Source organism: Pelodiscus sinensis, chromosome 6 (genome assembly GCF_049634645.1).
Source record: "Pelodiscus sinensis isolate JC-2024 chromosome 6, ASM4963464v1, whole genome shotgun sequence".
Lineage (NCBI taxonomy): Eukaryota > Metazoa > Chordata > Testudines > Trionychidae > Pelodiscus > Pelodiscus sinensis.
In genome coordinates, this window is record NC_134716.1 from 83,023,380 (window position 1) to 83,032,604 (window position 9,225).

The 9,225-nt window shown below is 46.1% G+C and overlaps 1 long non-coding RNA gene across 5 annotated transcripts in view; it reads right to left on the reverse strand.

The window, feature by feature from the left end:
- LOC106732099 (uncharacterized) overlaps positions 1 to 8,353 on the reverse strand; it is a 90,150-nt gene extending 81,797 nt beyond the window's left edge. Inside the window, exon 1 of one of the 5 annotated variants that reach the window (XR_012904840.1) lies at positions 7,866 to 8,353. This is a non-coding gene — a long non-coding RNA (uncharacterized LOC106732099). The remainder of the gene's footprint in view (positions 1 to 7,865) is intronic. The other 4 variants (XR_012904837.1, XR_012904839.1, XR_012904838.1 and 1 more) reach the window with 4 other exon arrangements.
- Between the last annotated feature and the right edge of the window lie 872 nt (positions 8,354 to 9,225).

A 9,225-nucleotide genomic window follows, 5' to 3' on the forward strand; every position in this document is an offset into this window, starting at 1 on the left:
CCATCATTCTGAAACTATAAGGTGGGTGCGTAACTGGCTGGATAACCATTCTCAAAGATCAGAGGGGTAGCTGTGTTTAGTCTGAATCTGCAAAAGCGGCAAGGAGTCCAGTGGCACCTTATAGACTAACTGAAGTGTTGGAGCATAAGCTTTTGTGGGAAAGACCCACTTCGTCAGATGCATGTCATTCTCAGAGAGTAGTTATTAATGGTTCACAGTCATTCTGGAAGGGCATAAGTGGGGTTCCACAGGGGTCAATTTTGGGATTGGTTCTGTTCAATATCTTCATCAACGATTTAGATATTGGCATAGAGCAGGGGTGGGAAACCTCAGGCCCAGGGGCTGTAAGCAGCCCCTGACTTGCCTGGATCTGGGCCCAAGACTCAGGGATGCCCCCCGCATTGGGGGGCCTAAGGGTACCATTCTATGCATGCCTCTCACATCTGGTTGGTGAAGAGAGCTCACGAGCCAGGTGCAAGGCATGCATGGAATGCAAGCACATTCCCCTCACATCTTCATCGTCCAGGGAACAGGATAAAAAGCAAGCTGTGTCCCAGAGTGCACAGCTGCTACCCCTTCTACTCTCCCAAAATGGTGCCCTTGAACTCACACACAGGCTGGAGCACACAAAATCTACTAGCCTGGGTCCCCCTCGGGTCTGGTGTGTGAGGGGAATGTGACGAGTTTCTTTGTCCTTCTAAGTCAGGGGCTTCTCACTTTGCTTCTCACTTCTGTGCAGCCCACGAATGATTTTCCTGTGGGTCAGTGGCCCCTGACACAAAAAAGGTTCCCCCGCCTCTGGCACACAGAGTACACTTATTAAGTTTGCAGATGATGCCAAGCTCAGAGGGGGTTGCAAGTGCTTTGGATGACAGGATCAGAATTCAAAATCTAGACAAACTGGAGAAATGGTCTGAGGTAAACAGAATGAAGTTTCATAAGCACAAATGCAAAGTACTCCTCTTAGGAAGGAACAATCAATTTCACACATACAGACAGAATGGGAAGCAACTGTCTAGGAAGGAGTACTGCAGAAAGAGATCTAGAGTTCATAGTGGACTACAAGCTAAATATGAGTCAACAGTGTGACGCTGTTGCAAAAAAAGCAAACATTCTGAGATGCATTAACAGGTGTGTTGTGAGCAAGACATGAGAAGTCCTTCTTCCGCTCTATTCTGCATTGATTAGGTCTCAGTTGGAGTATTGTGTCCAGTTCTGGGCACCATATTTCAAGAAAGATGAGGAGAAACTGGAGAAGGTCCAGAAAAGAGTTACAAAAATGATGAAAGTTCTAGAAAACTTGACCTATGAGGGAAGACTGAAAGAAATGGCTTTGTTAAGTTTAGAAAAGAGAAGACTGAGAGGAGACATGATAGCAGTTTTCAAGTATCTGAAAGGGTGTTACAAGGAGTAGAGGGGAAAAAAATTCTCCTTGATCAGGCCTGGCCAAAGAGTTTGTGGGGACCAAGGCAGCACACTGTGGTTAGCTGAGCCACATGGCCGGGGCGACTCCCAGTCATGGCAGCAAGTGAGCAGCCAGGTGGGCGGGAGCTGGGCAGCACAGGACCCTGAATGTGTGGAGCCCAAGGCAACCTCCTCACTCACTTTGCCTGTCCTTGACCTCTGAGGATAGAACAAGCAGCAATGGGCTTAAATTACAGCAAGGGAGGTTTAGGTTGGACATTAGGAAAAGCTTCCTAACTGTCAGGGTAGTTAAACACTGGAATAAATTGCCTAGGGAAACTGTGGAATCTCCATTATTGGAGATATTTAAGAGCAGGTTAGATAGGCATATATCAGGGATGATCTAGATGGTCCTGCCGTGAGGGCAGGGGACTGGACTTGATGACCTCTCTAGGTCACTTCCAGTTCTAGTATTTCATCATTACTTTGTCTTCATCTAGTGTTGTGTCATAATTGTATATAAAATAGTAGAGTTTGGCACATTTTTAAACAATAAATGTTTATGCTGAAAAATGAACTTTCAAAACAGATTATTTTCATAAACAATGGAAAAATGCAATGAAATCAGGAAAGTTAGTTGTTTCTTCCCTTCCCTATGCCATTTTGACTAGCTTTATTAAATAGGAACAAATAAATAAAATTGTGTTCCGCACTTTGAAAAATAACATTTTGAATATACACAGAATCAGATAAACATATCTTCATAATTATATCTAATTTGATTATATCTCATGTCTAATCTCTTCAACTCAGAATAAATACCTGTCTTCATGATTGTTGATATAGGTATAAATTAATTCGGACTAGATTTAGCTGGCATTTAGTTGCTCAAATTGGTCTCAGGAGCATAATATCCCCCAATTTTTCATACCAGGCAATACCAGTAAAACTGCCACTGAGCAATGTAAATCAGAAGTTTATCTTACAGTCCATAGAACACTTGATGTATTTTTTTATAAAGTCTGTCCTACATAAATGGCTGCCATAATCTATAGTGTTATATATAGTGTTCCCTTAAAAATCTAACAAATGGATGGTGGTATAACTGAGGAGACTATATCACATGCCAGTTTTTGACTGGCTGTTAATATGTAATATTATCTTAGCAGCATATAAAAGTGTGCTAGGTAAATATAAAAGAAATACTTTGTGCCCTGAAGAGCTTGGCTAGGTCTAGACGAGGGGCTTTATTGGAAAAAGCTACGCAAATTGCGCTCCACAATTTGTGTACCGTTATTTTCTATCATTTTTGCAGAAGAGGCTTTTCTGCCATGTGGCCCAGTCTAGATGGGGCCATGGCAAAAAAAAGCCTCCTCTTTCGGCAAAGCCCTTATGCTTCGTGAAACAAGATATACAGGACTCCCCAAAGGAGCGTGTTTGCTCTTTGGCAAAAAAAGCAGAAGATCAAACGAGTTCCTTGGATGCAGCGGGGTTTTTGCGGCATACCTTCGGTATCCCTTAAGGTCTAAGAAGCCAGCATCCTGAAAAAGGATTTATTAAATGACCAGGTTCTTTGCAGGACTGAGGCCTACATTTTAAATAAAATATACTGCAATGGGTGTGAACAACAGAGACGTGGAAAGGAGAAATGGAGTTTCAATCTAAGAATGAGGTTTTGAATGTACTCTGTGCCTCATTTTGAATCTTGCGATGTGTGTGAGTGCATATACGTATACACTGACACACAGAGGTACATAATATACATAAAATTCACACACATGATCATAACCTTTGTTAATTTCTGTATTAAATGGCAGTAGACTGGAAGACATAACATGCTACATCTATCTACTATGTAATTTCACTCAAGTCAATATTACATATGATTTTTTAATACCCCAAAATGTTCTAGAAGCTAAATTATGCCAGAGGTCAATATGATCCGTTGTATGATAATATTTAAAAATCTGTTCATGAGTAAAAGTCTATATTAGAATATAAATTATAGATCCTCCACTTACTAAAGTGTCTTGGCTCCAACTTAAAAATATACAACATAATAATCTTATAAACAATAATAATTTTGCTTCACTTGGCACACTGGATTAGGAGAAATATGGGCATAGTGGCAGGATTCCAATTAACTTTTGCTTTTGAAGTCACAACATGAACACATTATTCTGAACCTCTATTAAAACTCCTTAAATATTTGTTACATGAAATGCTAGAAAAAAATCAGCCCTAATGTCAGTCATTGAGCTCAACTATTTACACTAATGGGTGTTGCAACCAATTATGTCAGGGCTGAATCGGGCCAATGTGCCTGAATTACCTTTATGTCAGGCGTTTCCTGACACATAATGACTGCTTGGAGGAGCAAAGGGCCTGAGGTTCTTTTAGGCCATATAGTCAATAGCTTCCAGAAAATGCCCAACCCAGACCCTCACTCTTGCTTTTACAAACCACTTTAAATTAGCTGGAGAAAATTATACATTTGATTCCCCCCCACCTGAAAGTCAGGCTTAGAAGTTGAACTGAATGTTGCTGTGGACTATGCACTTTGTTTACAGCACTAGTCTTTCCTAGCAGGCAAGGATTTGGCAAATCTTCAAGTTAAGCATTAAATTAAATTTGTAATTGTAGCTTTATGATCTTTGATATACAAGGTTAAAGCATACAACTAACCCAAGCAACTATGTGGGGCTCTGCTTTTATGCAGACCTGAAACCATACCATGCAAGATTTGTGATTTCTACACTTCTCCTGCATTATTAATAGCTATTAAGTGTTGACACCATGCTTTGCACTGTATAATGCAGAAAAAAAATACATAGTCCTGGTTAAAAGCTGCCTTCAGGAAGCCATTTGCAACCTGTAACAACAACTTTATTGAACCTAGTAATGTATAAACAATGGTACAAATTCTTGTGCCAGTAGGTGGCGGTGTTTGTATGCAATATCTTTATATACTCTTATATAAGCATATCTGCAACTATACTCTTTTATATCACATCTACATCACAGTCTCTGTATGGAGGAGGCTGTAGACTAAATGGGCAGAAGAATGTTCTAGCTTTGAGACTCTTATTTCCTAATAATGAGTGGGTGATCATAGGTTAGCTGAAGTGAATCATCTTCTGAGAATTTCATAGAAGAAGTGTGTTTTCAGGAAAGGATGAGTGTTTGAGACACTAAGATGTACAGGGACCATGGAGGAAGGTATAGAAGAAGAGGGGAGGTGGAATTTACTAGTGAAGTGAAAGGGGTGGGCACAATAGGAATGGCAAGAAATGATATTAACAATGTAGAAGGGAGCAGAGTAGGATTGCCAATTTTCTAATTGCACAAAACTGACCTCTCTTGCCCAATCCTCTGCCAAATCTCTTTTCTGAAGGCCAGTCCATGCCCTACCCCTTTTCCAGGGGCCCACGTTCACTCACTCCATCTCTGAGCTGGGAAAGGAGTGCTGGAGAGGGGTGGGATGCAAGTTCTGGGAGGGAATTTAGGTGCAGGAAGGGGCTCAGGGCAAGAGAAGGCATTTGGAATGTGGGAGAGAGTGCAGGCTTTGAGAGGGAGGTGGCAGAGGGTTCTGAGCTGGGGTATGAGATTGGTGTGCAAAGGGTGCTGGATCTGGCAGGGAGTTTGGCTGTGGGAAGGAGCTCAAGGCTGGAGCAGGGGGCTGGGATGCTGGAGGAGGTGCAAAGAGTGGAATCCAAGGGGTAGTTGCTTCAAGGGACTCCCTGTACATGGAGATGTGTCCTGCAGCTCCTAGGTGGAGGCACTGCCAGGCAGCTATGCACACTGCCTCCACCTTGAGGTGCAAATCCTGCAGCTCCCATTGGTTACAATTCCAAGACAATGGGAGCTGTGGAGCTCGAACACATGGCAGAGCCAGCATGCAGAGAGCCCCCTGACTATCCCTCCACATAGGAGCCAGAGGACACATTATCACATCCGGGAGCTGCTCAGGGCTAGGTAGGGAGCCTGCCAGTTTTAATGGTCTGATCAGCAGTGCTGAGTGGAGCCACCAGGGTCCCTTTTCAACCCGGCATTCCAGTCAAAACCAAATGCCTCACAGCCCCAGAGCAGACCTATGTTGAGCCTTGTTTATCTGGATCACTTGGACTTGATACAGGAGCAGGGCCGGACCGTGCTATTCCAGCACCCCGGGTTGGGGGAGGGCGCATGCGCAGCTCTGCCCCCACCCGGTGCGTAGGAGAGGGCACGTGGAGCTGGCGGTGGCAGGATGCATGTGCCCAGCCCAGCGCAACCCAGCTACCGCCACTGGCGTGCAGCCCAGGGCCGCCCGGGGCAGGCTGAGCCTGGCCGTGCAGGGTCCCGTGGCCATGGGGAGAAGGGTGCTGCTGGCCGGCACTGCGGGGGTTAATGCAGCCCCTGCCCCAGGCGGCTGCTGCAGGGTGATCGCTGGGAGCTGCTGCAGCCCACGATCCGGGAGTGGTTGGCAGCTGCCTGGCTCGCCCCACCCCCCCCCTTAATCCAGCCCTGTACAGGAGGCAGTGGAGGCACTCAGAGAGATAACTAACATGATGTGAGCAGCAGCTGAGGAAAATGATTTTAGCTTCTACATAACTGAATTGTGAAGGCCTGTGCATTTTAACAGTAAACAGGCAGGAAAAATCAGATTTCTGAGAGGAGGTTGAAAAAGAACTAGCAAGATCCAGTGACTGCCTGGATGTCTGCTGAAAAGACAGGAGAGGAACTGGGAAAAAAATCCCAAGGAGGCTGGAGTAGTGATGAGTGAGTAGTGATGAGTGATCAAGTGCTATAAAAGAGCTCAATATTGTAATCATTTCTTTCTTGGCAGCAGGGCTAGATGGGATGAGTCTATATTCCCCAGCAACCCATCCCTATACCCATGAGAGACACTTATAACTAGTGTTGGATGACATTTTTCATCGCCAAAAATGCCATGTTGGGGGGAGACAGTAAGAGCATGGGGGGGGAGGGGTGGCCTGAAGACAGAGGTTTCAGCAGTGTCACTGAGCAGGCTCAATATAAGCCAAGCACCAAATGAGGGAAACCAACCCCATTCAGCCTCCCACACACAAACACATCATCTCTATTTAAGGGCTACCACAGCACTAGAGAACTCTACGGCTACGTCTACACTGGCCCCTTTTCCGGAAGGGGCATGTAAATTTCACCAGTCGTCGTAGGGAAATCCGCGGGGGATTTAAATATCCCCCGCGGCATTTAAATAAAAATGTCCGCCGCTTTTTTCCGGCTTTTAAAAAAGCCGGAAAAGAGCGTCTACACTGGCCCCGATCCTCCGGAAAAAGTGCCCTTTTCCGGAGGGTCTTATTCCTACTAAAGAAATCATCATGATCCATCCCTTTGCCTATTTTGTTTGTTTTAAATTTGCTGCGTATAAAGTGAAGGAATGAATAACATTTCCTTATTCTATTTTTCCACATCATTCATGATTTTTTAGACCTCCAACATATCCATGCAACATTTAGTCATTCCTTTTCCAAGCGGAAAAGTCTCAAGCTTGTTAATCTCCCCTCAAATGAAAGCTGTTCCTTACTTCCAATCATTTCTGTTGCCCTTTCTGTACCTTTTGTAAATACAATATAACTTTTTTAGATGTGGTACCAGATCTGCATACAGTATTCAAGATGTGGGCATACAATGACTTTATGTAGAGGCAATTTGTCTTATCTATTTTGTCTTAGTATCTGGTATTATTTGTATTTAGTCTTATTATCTATTCCTTTCCTAATGATTCCCAATATTCTGTTAGCTTTTTAGTTTTCAAGGTTGCCATTGCACACTGAGCAGATGTTTTCAAGGAATTATCCACAAGGATTCCAAGATATCTTTCTTGAGTGGAAACAGCTATTTTAGTACCCATCATTTTTGTGTCTATAGTTTGGATTATGTTTTCCTTATCAACACTGAATTCCATGTGCCCTTCTGTTGTCCAGTCACCCAGTTTTGTGAGATCACTTTGTAACTTCGCAGTCAGCCTGGGATTAGTCCCCGTTCACCTCTTTTTCAAGAACATTTATGAGACGTTTATCAACAGTGGTCCAAATGCAGATCCCTGCAACACAACACTCATTCCTACTCTTCCCTCCCCCCTTATTTTTAAGTGGAGTATCTGGCAATGTTTTCATGATGATCTAACATCCTTCAATTACTTGAATGCCCAGCCTTTATTCTTAATCATCCTGCTGCCCTTTTCTATAACAAACTCTCGCTTCCAAAGGCAAAACTGCAAGCAGCTCAACCTCTGATGCATTTAAGAACGGCCTCTGGAGTGAAGACATGGGCTTTTAAGCAGACCTCAAATATGAATCCTATAAATGGCGCCCCTAGTTACTCACTTCCGCTTTATTTATAAGCGGTTGAAAACTACTCTCACTACAAAGTAATTGAGCCACAACCAAACATTTTGCTCATGCACAAACGACTCGTCTCCCCTTTGTCATTTGCACCTTCTAAGCTGCAGAAATCTTCGTAGGCAGCAGGTCCGCCTGAACCAACCTTGCTGGGGAATGAAGGACCAAGTTCTTCGTCCCGCTCGCCTTGGAACACGGATCCCGCCCCAGTCCTGGCAAAGTCTCAGGTCTCCACTCGGCTACTGCCCAAGCTGTAAATGCACCTCGTGCTTCGGGGAGAGCCTACGCCCCTAGACAGGCGCGTGGGGCTCAGTTTCGGATCCCGCAGGGCCGGGCACGAAGCCCTGCTCTGCCACAGCCCTGCCTTACAGCGGTTTGCTCTCCTCCCACCAGGTGGCTGCGCCCAGGCGCTAGAGCGGCAGCGGGTCTGCAGCTCAAGACGCAGTCGCGGCTGCCCTGGCAAGTATTCAGCCCTGCTGGCCGTGGACGTTGCTGACGCTGCTTCTCCAGGACGCCGCCCCCCGGGGGCTGGCGACAGCTTTGGAGCCCTTCCAGAAAGTGCAGGTCCGGGCCGAGCTCGGCAGAGAACCTCCGCAGGGCTTTCATCCCAGTCCCCGCCCCGGCTGCGGCTCTGCCCGGTGCTGGGGGCAGCGGGACCACACGTCCCAGCGGCTTACACCTGACCCGCTGTTGTGCCCAATGGCGCTGCAGCCTCGGGGCTGCCGCTCTCCTTCCTTGCCCTTCCCGCCCTGCAGCCCCTTAGCCACTCCAGGGCCCCCGCACCACTGCTCCCCGCTGCCTCGGGCGCGCCCCGGGGACACCAGCGCTCCAAGCCAGGCAGAATTGGCTGAGACCACGATAGAAAAGGCGGGCCCCTAGCGGAGCTCTGCGCGTGCTGCTGGGCTCCTAGCTCACCTGTGAGGCGGAGCGGGGGTGCCAGAGGCTGCTGCAGCGGGACTGAGTGAGGAGGCAGAGACTGCGGGAGGATCCTGGAAATCTCCTAGTCAGGCTACCGCCCTAGGGCCACATTTCTCAAACTGTGGGTCCCAATCCCTGGGGTCCGAGCAACTTAGAGGGGGGTCAGGGTATCACAAAGTTTGAGAACTCCTGATATAGGGCATCAGGGCAAGTGCCATGCTGTATGGACATGGCTATGGTGTGAGACCCCTGTTTGACTGATCACACTGCAAAAACAGACCTGGCAGCACCCCACCCCCAACTATAATAATAACACTTCTCATCTGAAAGTGCTTTACCTCATCAACCAGCCCTAGTAACTACCTTCAAATATGACACCACAAGTATGTAGGCCAGTGTTATTAACCCCATTTCACAAGTGAAATGCAGGCTTTGTCTAAACTGGGAATTACACCTGCTTGGTGCTCAGCTATTTATGTGGCTGCAATGATTCAATCCCCATGGGTAAGCAAGGAAAATTGCTATAGTCTATATTTTA